Source organism: Schistocerca americana, unplaced genomic scaffold (assembly GCF_021461395.2).
Source record: "Schistocerca americana isolate TAMUIC-IGC-003095 unplaced genomic scaffold, iqSchAmer2.1 HiC_scaffold_1227, whole genome shotgun sequence".
NCBI lineage: Eukaryota > Metazoa > Arthropoda > Insecta > Orthoptera > Acrididae > Schistocerca > Schistocerca americana.
The window spans coordinates 27,197-36,163 of record NW_025725294.1 but is presented as its reverse complement, the minus strand read 5'-3'; the positions used below and the strand labels follow the sequence as shown (position 1 = coordinate 36,163).

General features: G+C 51.1%; 10 non-coding genes across 10 annotated transcripts; all 10 read left to right on the top strand.

The window, feature by feature from the left end:
* Positions 1-480: 480 nt before the first annotated feature.
* Positions 481-553, top strand: Trnaa-agc. Its single transcript has one exon. It is a non-coding gene; the product is annotated as a tRNA-Ala (tRNA).
* A 1,016-nt stretch (positions 554-1,569) lies between these two features.
* Positions 1,570-1,642, top strand: Trnaa-ugc. The gene has a single exon. It is a non-coding gene; the product is annotated as a tRNA-Ala (tRNA).
* Positions 1,643-2,057: 415 nt separating this feature from the next.
* Trnaa-agc lies at positions 2,058-2,130 on the top strand. The gene has a single exon. It is a non-coding gene; the product is annotated as a tRNA-Ala (tRNA).
* A 1,017-nt stretch (positions 2,131-3,147) lies between these two features.
* Positions 3,148-3,220, top strand: Trnaa-ugc. Its single transcript has one exon. It is a non-coding gene; the product is annotated as a tRNA-Ala (tRNA).
* A 416-nt stretch (positions 3,221-3,636) lies between these two features.
* Trnaa-agc lies at positions 3,637-3,709 on the top strand. Its single transcript has one exon. It is a non-coding gene; the product is annotated as a tRNA-Ala (tRNA).
* Positions 3,710-5,208: 1,499 nt separating this feature from the next.
* Positions 5,209-5,281, top strand: Trnaa-agc. The gene has a single exon. It is a non-coding gene; the product is annotated as a tRNA-Ala (tRNA).
* Positions 5,282-6,293: 1,012 nt separating this feature from the next.
* Positions 6,294-6,366, top strand: Trnaa-ugc. Its single transcript has one exon. It is a non-coding gene; the product is annotated as a tRNA-Ala (tRNA).
* A 416-nt stretch (positions 6,367-6,782) lies between these two features.
* Trnaa-agc lies at positions 6,783-6,855 on the top strand. The gene has a single exon. It is a non-coding gene; the product is annotated as a tRNA-Ala (tRNA).
* A 1,013-nt stretch (positions 6,856-7,868) lies between these two features.
* Positions 7,869-7,941, top strand: Trnaa-ugc. Its single transcript has one exon. It is a non-coding gene; the product is annotated as a tRNA-Ala (tRNA).
* Positions 7,942-8,357: 416 nt separating this feature from the next.
* Positions 8,358-8,430, top strand: Trnaa-agc. The gene has a single exon. It is a non-coding gene; the product is annotated as a tRNA-Ala (tRNA).
* The last annotated feature ends 537 nt before the right edge of the window (positions 8,431-8,967 follow it).

Here is an 8,967-nt window from a genome sequence, read left to right as displayed (position 1 = left end):
AGCTCATTTGGTAGAGCGTTCGCTTTGCATGTGAAAGGTCCCGGGTTCAAGCCCCGGCGCCTCCATGTTTTGTGGTCAGTGCGTGGTAAGTGTTTGGTCGCGGCGAGCCTAAAGACACGCAAGATGTTGCAAAGCCAGCGTCACAGACTCGTATACCGACGTAAGGAGAGCAAGACGTAAATGTGAGGACCGGCTGTTGTCGAGGTGTCATCGAGTGCAAATCTGCCTTAGGTATAACGGCCTAACCTCAATGAAGTCTAGAAGTGGACAACACGTTCGTCTACCTCAGAGCGTTGGCCGAACGCTATTTCGACGTCGTGCGTGCCACTTTGATTTTGGCCAACTACGATTCGATACAGAATGCAGGAAACCTGAAAGACACCTCACGGACACATTGAGAGTAGTGTTTGGTCAGCGGAATAATGGGAGTGCAAGGGTCTGTGTCATTGATATGGCTGTATGTAGCGCAGTTCGTCAGCAGGGGGCGTAGCTCAGATGGTAGAGCGCTCGCTTAGCATGCGAGAGGTACTGGGATCGATACCCAGCGCCTCCAGAATTTTTAACACACCAACATGCGCACACTGCCATGCAAGTGGAATAATTCACAGCCAGAAAATGTGTCAAGGCAGATACGAGCCAACGATTAGCAGCCACAATTGGCAAGCGTGCTGTAATGCGCACGAAGCACCCTCCTCCCACCACTACACTTAATTTTAGAAAACAGTACAAGTGTTCCCATAAGATTCTCAAACCTATGTCGCAAAGATCAGCCTTGCGCCGAATTCACAAAAATCCCACTGCACATTCCAATTCTTGACGTGCAGTCGGCTGCTACTGGTGTTGCTAGTTGTGACTGCTGATGACAGATGCCGTAGCAATCAATTCATGGAGTGAGTTGTATGTTTTGCGATACTCTGTCTCTGACAAGCAAGCAGAGGTGACATAGGCGCGAACACAGGAAGCTTGCAGCCCCTCGCTGCCTGCAGACACCGAACAGCCACACTAGGAGGGCGGCCTAAGTCGTCGGCGAAATGTGCTCATTCGCTTGTGTGCGACGTCAAGCTCTAAATAAAGGCTGTCACTAGCGTGAGCGTTGCGTGAGCGTCGTGTAAAGTCGGAAAAGTCGTCTGCGTGGGTGAGTGCCATGTTTGGGGAGCGTTTCGTAGTTTGCGCAGTGCAATGGAGACGCGGAAAGTTGTTGTGGCCCAGTCTTTTGCAGTTGGACGACAAGAGTGGTACACAGTAGTAAAGTGCGAGGCAGTGAGTTGGCATGAACAGTCGAGTGCACAATGGGTCTTCAGATGTGCTTGTTACCTCAGGTGCTGTGTGATTGTCGACATGGAGTGAAAACGGAGCAACTTGTGACTGTCCCTTCAATTTAAGACGTTAAAAACGGACGGAATTTGCAGTCGTAATACCAGAGCATCGAAACTACTTGGAACTCTTGCGTATGTGAACGTGTCCGCGCCTTTGTACTCTGGTCCCCTCACCCCTGCAACCAACCAACCATCGCGTCCGTGCACATGAGAGTAGCAAAGAAACGGAGAACAGCGCAGCTTGGTTGTGCTTGGGGGCGTAGCTCAGTTGGTAGAGCGTTCGCTTTGCATGTGAAAGGTCCCGGGTTCAAGCCCCGGCGCCTCCATGTTTTGTGGTCAGTGCGTGGTAAGTGTTGGTCGCGGCGAGCCTAAAGACACGCAAGATGTTGCAAAGCCAGCGTCACAGACTCGTATACCGACGTAAGGAGAGCAAGACGTAAATGTGAGGACCGGCTGTTGTCGAGGTGTCATCGAGTGCAAATCTGCCTTAGGTATAACGGCCTAACCTCAATGAAGTCTAGAGAGTGGACAACACGTTCGTCTACCTCAGAGCGTTGGCCGAACGCTATTTTCGACGTCGTGCGTGCCACTTTGATTTTGGCCAACTACGATTCGATACAGAATGCAGGAAACCTGAAGACACCCTCACGGACACATTGAGAGTAGTGTTTGTCAGCGGAATAATGGGAGTGCAAGGGTCTGTGTCATTGATATGGCTGTATGTAGCGCAGTTCGTCAGCAGGGGGCGTAGCTCAGATGGTAGAGCGCTCGCTTAGCATGCGAGAGGTACTGGGATCGATACCCAGCGCCTCCAGAATTTTTAACACACCAACATGCGCACACTGCCATGCAAGTGGAATAATTCACAGCCAGAAAATGTGTCAAGGCAGATACGAGCCAACGATTAGCAGCCACAATTGCAAGCGTGCTGTAATGCGCACGAAGCACCCTCCTCCCACCACTACACTTAATTTAGAAACAGTACAAGTGTTCCCATAAGATTCTCAAACCTATGTCGCAAAGATCAGCCTTGCGCCGAATTCACAAAAATCCCACTGCACATTCCAATTCTTGACGTGCAGTCGGCTGCTACTGGTGTTGCTAGTTGTGACTGCTGATGACAGATGCCGTAGCAATCAATTCATGGAGTGAGTTGTATGTTTTGCGATACTCTGTCTCTGACAAGCAAGCAGAGGTGACATAGGCGCGAACACAGGAAGCTTGCAGCCCCTCGCTGCCTGCAGACACCGAACAGCCACACTAGGAGGGCGGCCTAAGTCGTCGGCGAAATGTGCTCATTCGCTTGTGTGCGACGTCAAGCTCTAAATAAGGCTGTCATGTCACTAGCGTGAGCGTTGCGGTGAGCGTCGTGTAAAGTCGGAAAAGTCGTCTGCGTGGGTGAGTGCCATGTTTGGGGAGCGTTTCGTAGTTTGCGCAGTGCAATGAGACGCGGAAAGTTGTTGTGGCCCAGTCTTTTGCAGTTGGACGACAAGAGTGGTACACAGTAGTAAAGTGCGAGGCAGTGAGTTGGCATGAACAGTCGAGTGCACAATGGGTCTTCAGATGTGCTTGTTACCTCAGGTGCTGTGTGATTGTCGACATGGAGTGAAAACGGAGCAACTTGTGACTGTCCCTTCAATTTAAGACGTTAAAAACGGACGGAATTTGCAGTCGTAATACCAGAGCATCGAAACTACTTGGAACTCTTGCGTATGTGAACGTGTCCGCGCCTTTGTACTCTGGTCCCCTCACCCCTGCAAACCAACCAACCATCGCGTCCGTGCACATGAGAGTAGCAAAGAACGGAGAACAGCGCAGCTTGGTTGTGCTTGGGGGCGTAGCTCAGTTGGTAGAGCGTTCGCTTTGCATGTGAAAGGTCCCGGGTTCAAGCCCCGGCGCCTCCATGTTTTGTGGTCAGTGCGTGGTAAGTGTTGGTCGCGGCGAGCCTAAAGGCACGCAAGATGTTGCAAAGCCAGCGTCACAGACTCGTATACTGACGTAAGGAGAGCAAGACGTAAATGTGAGGACCGGCTGTTGTCGAGGTGTCATCGAGTGCAAATCTGCCTTAGGTATAACGGCCTAACCTCAATGAAGTCTAGAGAGTGGACAACACGTTCGTCTACCTCAGAGCGTTGGCCGAACGCTATTTTCGACGTCGTGCGTGCCACTTTGATTTTGGCCAACTACGATTCGATACAGAATGCAGGAAACCTGAAAGACACCCTCACGGACACATTGAGAGTAGTGTTTGTCAGCGGAATAATGGGAGTGCAAGGGTCTGTGTCATTGATATGGCTGTATGTAGCGCAGTTTGTCAGCAGGGGGCGTAGCTCAGATGGTAGAGCGCTCGCTTAGCATGCGAGAGGTACTGGGATCGATACCCAGCGCCTCCAGAATTTTTAACACACCAACATGCGCACACTGCCATGCAAGTGGAATATATCACAGCCAGAAAATGTGTCAAGGCAGATACGAGCCAACGATTAGCAGCCACAATTGGCAAGCGTGCTGTAATGCGCACGGAGCACCCTCCTCCCACCACTACACTTAATTTAGAAACAGTACAAGTGTTCCCATAAGATTCTCAAACCTATGTCGCAAAGATCAGCCTTGCGCCGAATTCACAAAAATCCCACTGCACATTCCAATTCTTGACGTGCAGTCGGCTGCTACTGGTGTTGCTAGTTGTGACTGCTGATGACAGATGCCGTAGCAATCAATTCATGGAGTGAGTTGTATGTTTTGCGATACTCTGTCTCTGACAAGCAAGCAGAGGTGACATAGGCGCGAACACAGGAAGCTTGCAGCCCCTCGCTGCCTGCAGACACCGAACAGCCACACTAGGAGGGCGGCCTAAGTCGTCGGCGAAATGTGCTCATTCGCTTGTGTGCGACGTCAAGCTCTAAATAAGGCTGTCACTAGCGTGAGCGTTGCGTGAGCGTCGTGTAAAGTCGGAAAAGTCGTCTGCGTGGTGAGTGCCATGTTTGGGGAGCGTTTCGTAGTTTGCGCAGTGCAATGGAGACGCGGAAAGTTGTTGTGGCCCAGTCTTTTGCAGTTGGACGACAAGAGTGGTACACAGTAGTAAAGTGCGAGGCAGTGAGTTGGCATGAACAGTCGAGTGCACAATGGGTCTTCAGATGTGCTTGTTACCTCAGGTGCTGTGTGATTGTCGACATGGAGTGAAAACGGAGCAACTTGTGACTGTCCCTTCAATTTAAGACGTTAAAAACGGACGGAATTGCAGTCGTAATACCAGAGCATCGAAACTACTTGGAACTCTTGCGTATGTGAACGTGTCCGCGCCTTTGTACTCTGGTCCCTTCACCCCAGCAAACCAACCAACCATCGCGTCCGTGCACATAAGAGTAGCAAAGAACGGAGATCAGCGCAGCTTGCTTGTGCTTGGGGCGTAGCTCAGTTGGTAGAGCGTTCGCTTTGCATGTGAAAGGTCCCGGGTTCAAGCCCCGGCGCCTCCATGTTTTGTGGTCAGTGCGTGGTAAGTGTTGGTCGCGGCGAGCCTAAAGACACGCAAGATGTTGCAAAGCCAGCGTCACAGACTCGTATACCGACGTAAGGAGAGCAAGACGTAAATGTGAGGACCGGCTGTTGTCGAGGTGTCATCGAGTGCAAATCTGCCTTAGGTATAACGGCCTAACCTCAATGAAGTCTAGAGAGTGGACAACACGTTCGTCTACCTCAGAGCGTTGGCCGAACGCTATTTTCGACGTCGTGCGTGCCACTTTGATTTTGGCCAACTACGATTCGATACAGAATGCAGGAAACCTGAAAGACACCCTCACGGACACATTGAGAGTAGTGTTTGTCAGCGGAATAATGGGAGTGCAAGGGTCTGTGTCATTGATATGGCTGTATGTAGCGCAGTTCGTCAGCAGGGGGCGTAGCTCAGATGGTAGAGCGCTCGCTTAGCATGCGAGAGGTACTGGGATCGATACCCAGCGCCTCCAGAATTTTTAACACACCAACATGCGCACACTGCCATGCAAGTGGAATAATTCACAGCCAGAAAATGTGTCAAGGCAGATACGAGCCAACGATTAGCAGCCACAATTGGCAAGCGTGCTGTAATGCGCACGAAGCACCTCCTCCCACCACTACACTTAATTTAGAAAACAGTACAAGTGTTCCCATAAGATTCTCAAACCTATGTCGCAAAGATCAGCCTTGCGCCGAATTCACAAAAATCCCACTGCACATTCCAATTCTTGACGTGCAGTCGGCTGCTACTGGTGTTGCTAGTTGTGACTGCTGATGACAGATGCCGTAGCAATCAATTCATGGAGTGAGTTGTATGTTTTGCGATACTCTGTCTCTGACAAGCAAGCAGAGGTGACATAGGCGCGAACACAGGAAGCTTGCAGCCCCTCGCTGCCTGCAGACACCGAACAGCCACACTAGGAGGGCGGCCTAAGTCGTCGGCGAAATGTGCTCATTCGCTTGTGTGCGACGTCAAGCTCTAAATAAGGCTGTCACTAGCGTGAGCGTTGCGTGAGCGTCGTGTAAAGTCGGAAAAGTCGTCTGCGTGGGTGAGTGCCATGTTTGGGGAGCGTTTCGTAGTTTGCGCAGTGCAATGGAGACGCGGAAAGTTGTTGTGGCCCAGTCTTTTGCAGTGGACGACAAGAGTGGTACACAGTAGTAAAGTGCGAGGCAGTGAGTTGGCATGAACAGTCGAGTGCACAATGGGTCTTCAGATGTGCTTGTTACCTCAGGTGCTGTGTGATTGTCGACATGGAGTGAAAACGGAGCAACTTGTGACTGTCCCTTCAATTTAAGACGTTAAAAACGGACGGAATTTGCAGTCGTAATACCAGAGCATCGAAACTACTTGGAACTCTTGCGTATGTGAACGTGTCCGCGCCTTTGTACTCTGGTCCCCTCACCCCTGCAAACCAACCAACCATCGCGTCCGTGCACATGAGAGTAGCAAAGAACGGAGAACAGCGCAGCTTGGTTGTGCTTGGGGGCGTAGCTCAGTTGGTAGAGCGTTCGCTTTGCATGTGAAAGGTCCCGGGTTCAAGCCCCGGCGCCTCCATGTTTTGTGGTCAGTGCGTGGTAAGTGTTGGTCGCGGCGAGCCTAAAGACACGCAAGATGTTGCAAAGCCAGCGTCACAGACTCGTATACCGACGTAAGGAGAGCAAGACGTAAATGTGAGGACCGGCTGTTGTCGAGGTGTCATCGAGTGCAAATCTGCCTTAGGTATAACGGCCTAACCTCAATGAAGTCTAGAGAGTGGACAACACGTTCGTCTACCTCAGAGCGTTGGCCGAACGCTATTTTCGACGTCGTGCGTGCCACTTTGATTTTGGCCAACTACGATTCGATACAGAATGCAGGAAACCTGAAAGACACCCTCACGGACACATTGAGAGTAGTGTTTGTCAGCGGAATAATGGGAGTGCAAGGGTCTGTGTCATTGATATGGCTGTATGTAGCGCAGTTCGTCAGCAGGGGGCGTAGCTCAGATGGTAGAGCGCTCGCTTAGCATGCGAGAGGTACTGGGATCGATACCCAGCGCCTCCAGAATTTTTAACACACCAACATGCGCACACTGCCATGCAAGTGGAATAATTCACAGCCAGAAAATGTGTCAAGGCAGATACGAGCCAACGATTAGCAGCCACAATTGGCAAGCGTGCTGTAATGCGCACGAAGCACCCTCCTCCCACCACTACACTTAATTTAGAAACAGTACAAGTGTTCCCATAAGATTCTCAAACCTATGTCGCAAAGATCAGCCTTGCGCCGAATTCACAAAAATCCCACTGCACATTCCAATTCTTGACGTGCAGTCGGCTGCTACTGGTGTTGCTAGTTGTGACTGCTGATGACAGATGCCGTAGCAATCAATTCATGGAGTGAGTTGTATGTTTTGCGATACTCTGTCTCTGACAAGCAAGCAGAGGTGACATAGGCGCGAACACAGGAAGCTTGCAGCCCCTCGCTGCCTGCAGACACCGAACAGCCACACTAGGAGGGCGGCCTAAGTCGTCGGCGAAATGTGCTCATTCGCTTGTGTGCGACGTCAAGCTCTAAATAAGGCTGTCACTAGCGTGAGCGTTGCGTGAGCGTCGTGTAAAGTCGGAAAAGTCGTCTGCGTGGGTGAGTGCCATGTTTGGGGAGCGTTTCGTAGTTTGCGCAGTGCAATGGAGACGCGGAAAGTTGTTGTGGCCCAGTCTTTTGCAGTTGGACGACAAGAGTGGTACACAGTAGTAAAGTGCGAGGCAGTGAGTTGGCATGAACAGTCGAGTGCACAATGGGTCTTCAGATGTGCTTGTTACCTCAGGTGCTGTGTGATTGTCGACATGGAGTGAAAACGGAGCAACTTGTGACTGTCCCTTCAATTTAAGACGTTAAAAACGGACGGAATTTGCAGTCGTAATACCAGAGCATCGAAACTACTTGGAACTCTTGCGTATGTGAACGTGTCCGCGCCTTTGTACTCTGGTCCCTTCACCCCAGCAAACCAACCAACCATCGCGTCCGTGCACATAAGAGTAGCAAAGAACGGAGATCAGCGCAGCTTGCTTGTGCTTGGGGGCGTAGCTCAGTTGGTAGAGCGTTCGCTTTGCATGTGAAAGGTCCCGGGTTCAAGCCCCGGCGCCTCCATGTTTTGTGGTCAGTGCGTGGTAAGTGTTGGTCGCGGCGAGCCTAAAGACACGCAAGATGTTGCAAAGCCAGCGTCACAGACTCGTATACCGACGTAAGGAGAGCAAGACGTAAATGTGAGGACCGGCTGTTGTCGAGGTGTCATCGAGTGCAAATCTGCCTTAGGTATAACGGCCTAACCTCAATGAAGTCTAGAGAGTGGACAACACGTTCGTCTACCTCAGAGCGTTGGCCGAACGCTATTTTCGACGTCGTGCGTGCCACTTTGATTTTGGCCAACTACGATTCGATACAGAATGCAGGAAACCTGAAAGACACCCTCACGGACACATTGAGAGTAGTGTTTGTCAGCGGAATAATGGGAGTGCAAGGGTCTGTGTCATTGATATGGCTGTATGTAGCGCAGTTCGTCAGCAGGGGGCGTAGCTCAGATGGTAGAGCGCTCGCTTAGCATGCGAGAGGTACTGGGATCGATACCCAGCGCCTCCAGAATTTTTAACACACCAACATGCGCACACTGCCATGCAAGTGGAATAATTCACAGCCAGAAAATGTGTCAAGGCAGATACGAGCCAACGATTAGCAGCCACAATTGGCAAGCGTGCTGTAATGCGCACGAAGCACCCTCCTCCCACCACTACACTTAATTTAGAAACAGTACAAGTGTTCCCATAAGATTCTCAAACCTATGTCGCAAAGATCAGCCTTGCGCCGAATTCACAAAAATCCCACTGCACATTCCAATTCTTGACGTGCAGTCGGCTGCTACTGGTGTTGCTAGTTGTGACTGCTGATGACAGATGCCGTAGCAATCAATTCATGGAGTGAGTTGTATGTTTTGCGATACTCTGTCTCTGACAAGCAAGCAGAGGTGACATAGGCGCGAACACAGGAAGCTTGCAGCCCCTCGCTGCCTGCAGACACCGAACAGCCACACTAGGAGGGCGGCCTAAGTCGTCGGCGAAATGTGCTCATTCGCTTGTGTGCGACGTCAAGCTCTAAATAAGGCTGTCACTAGCGTGAGCG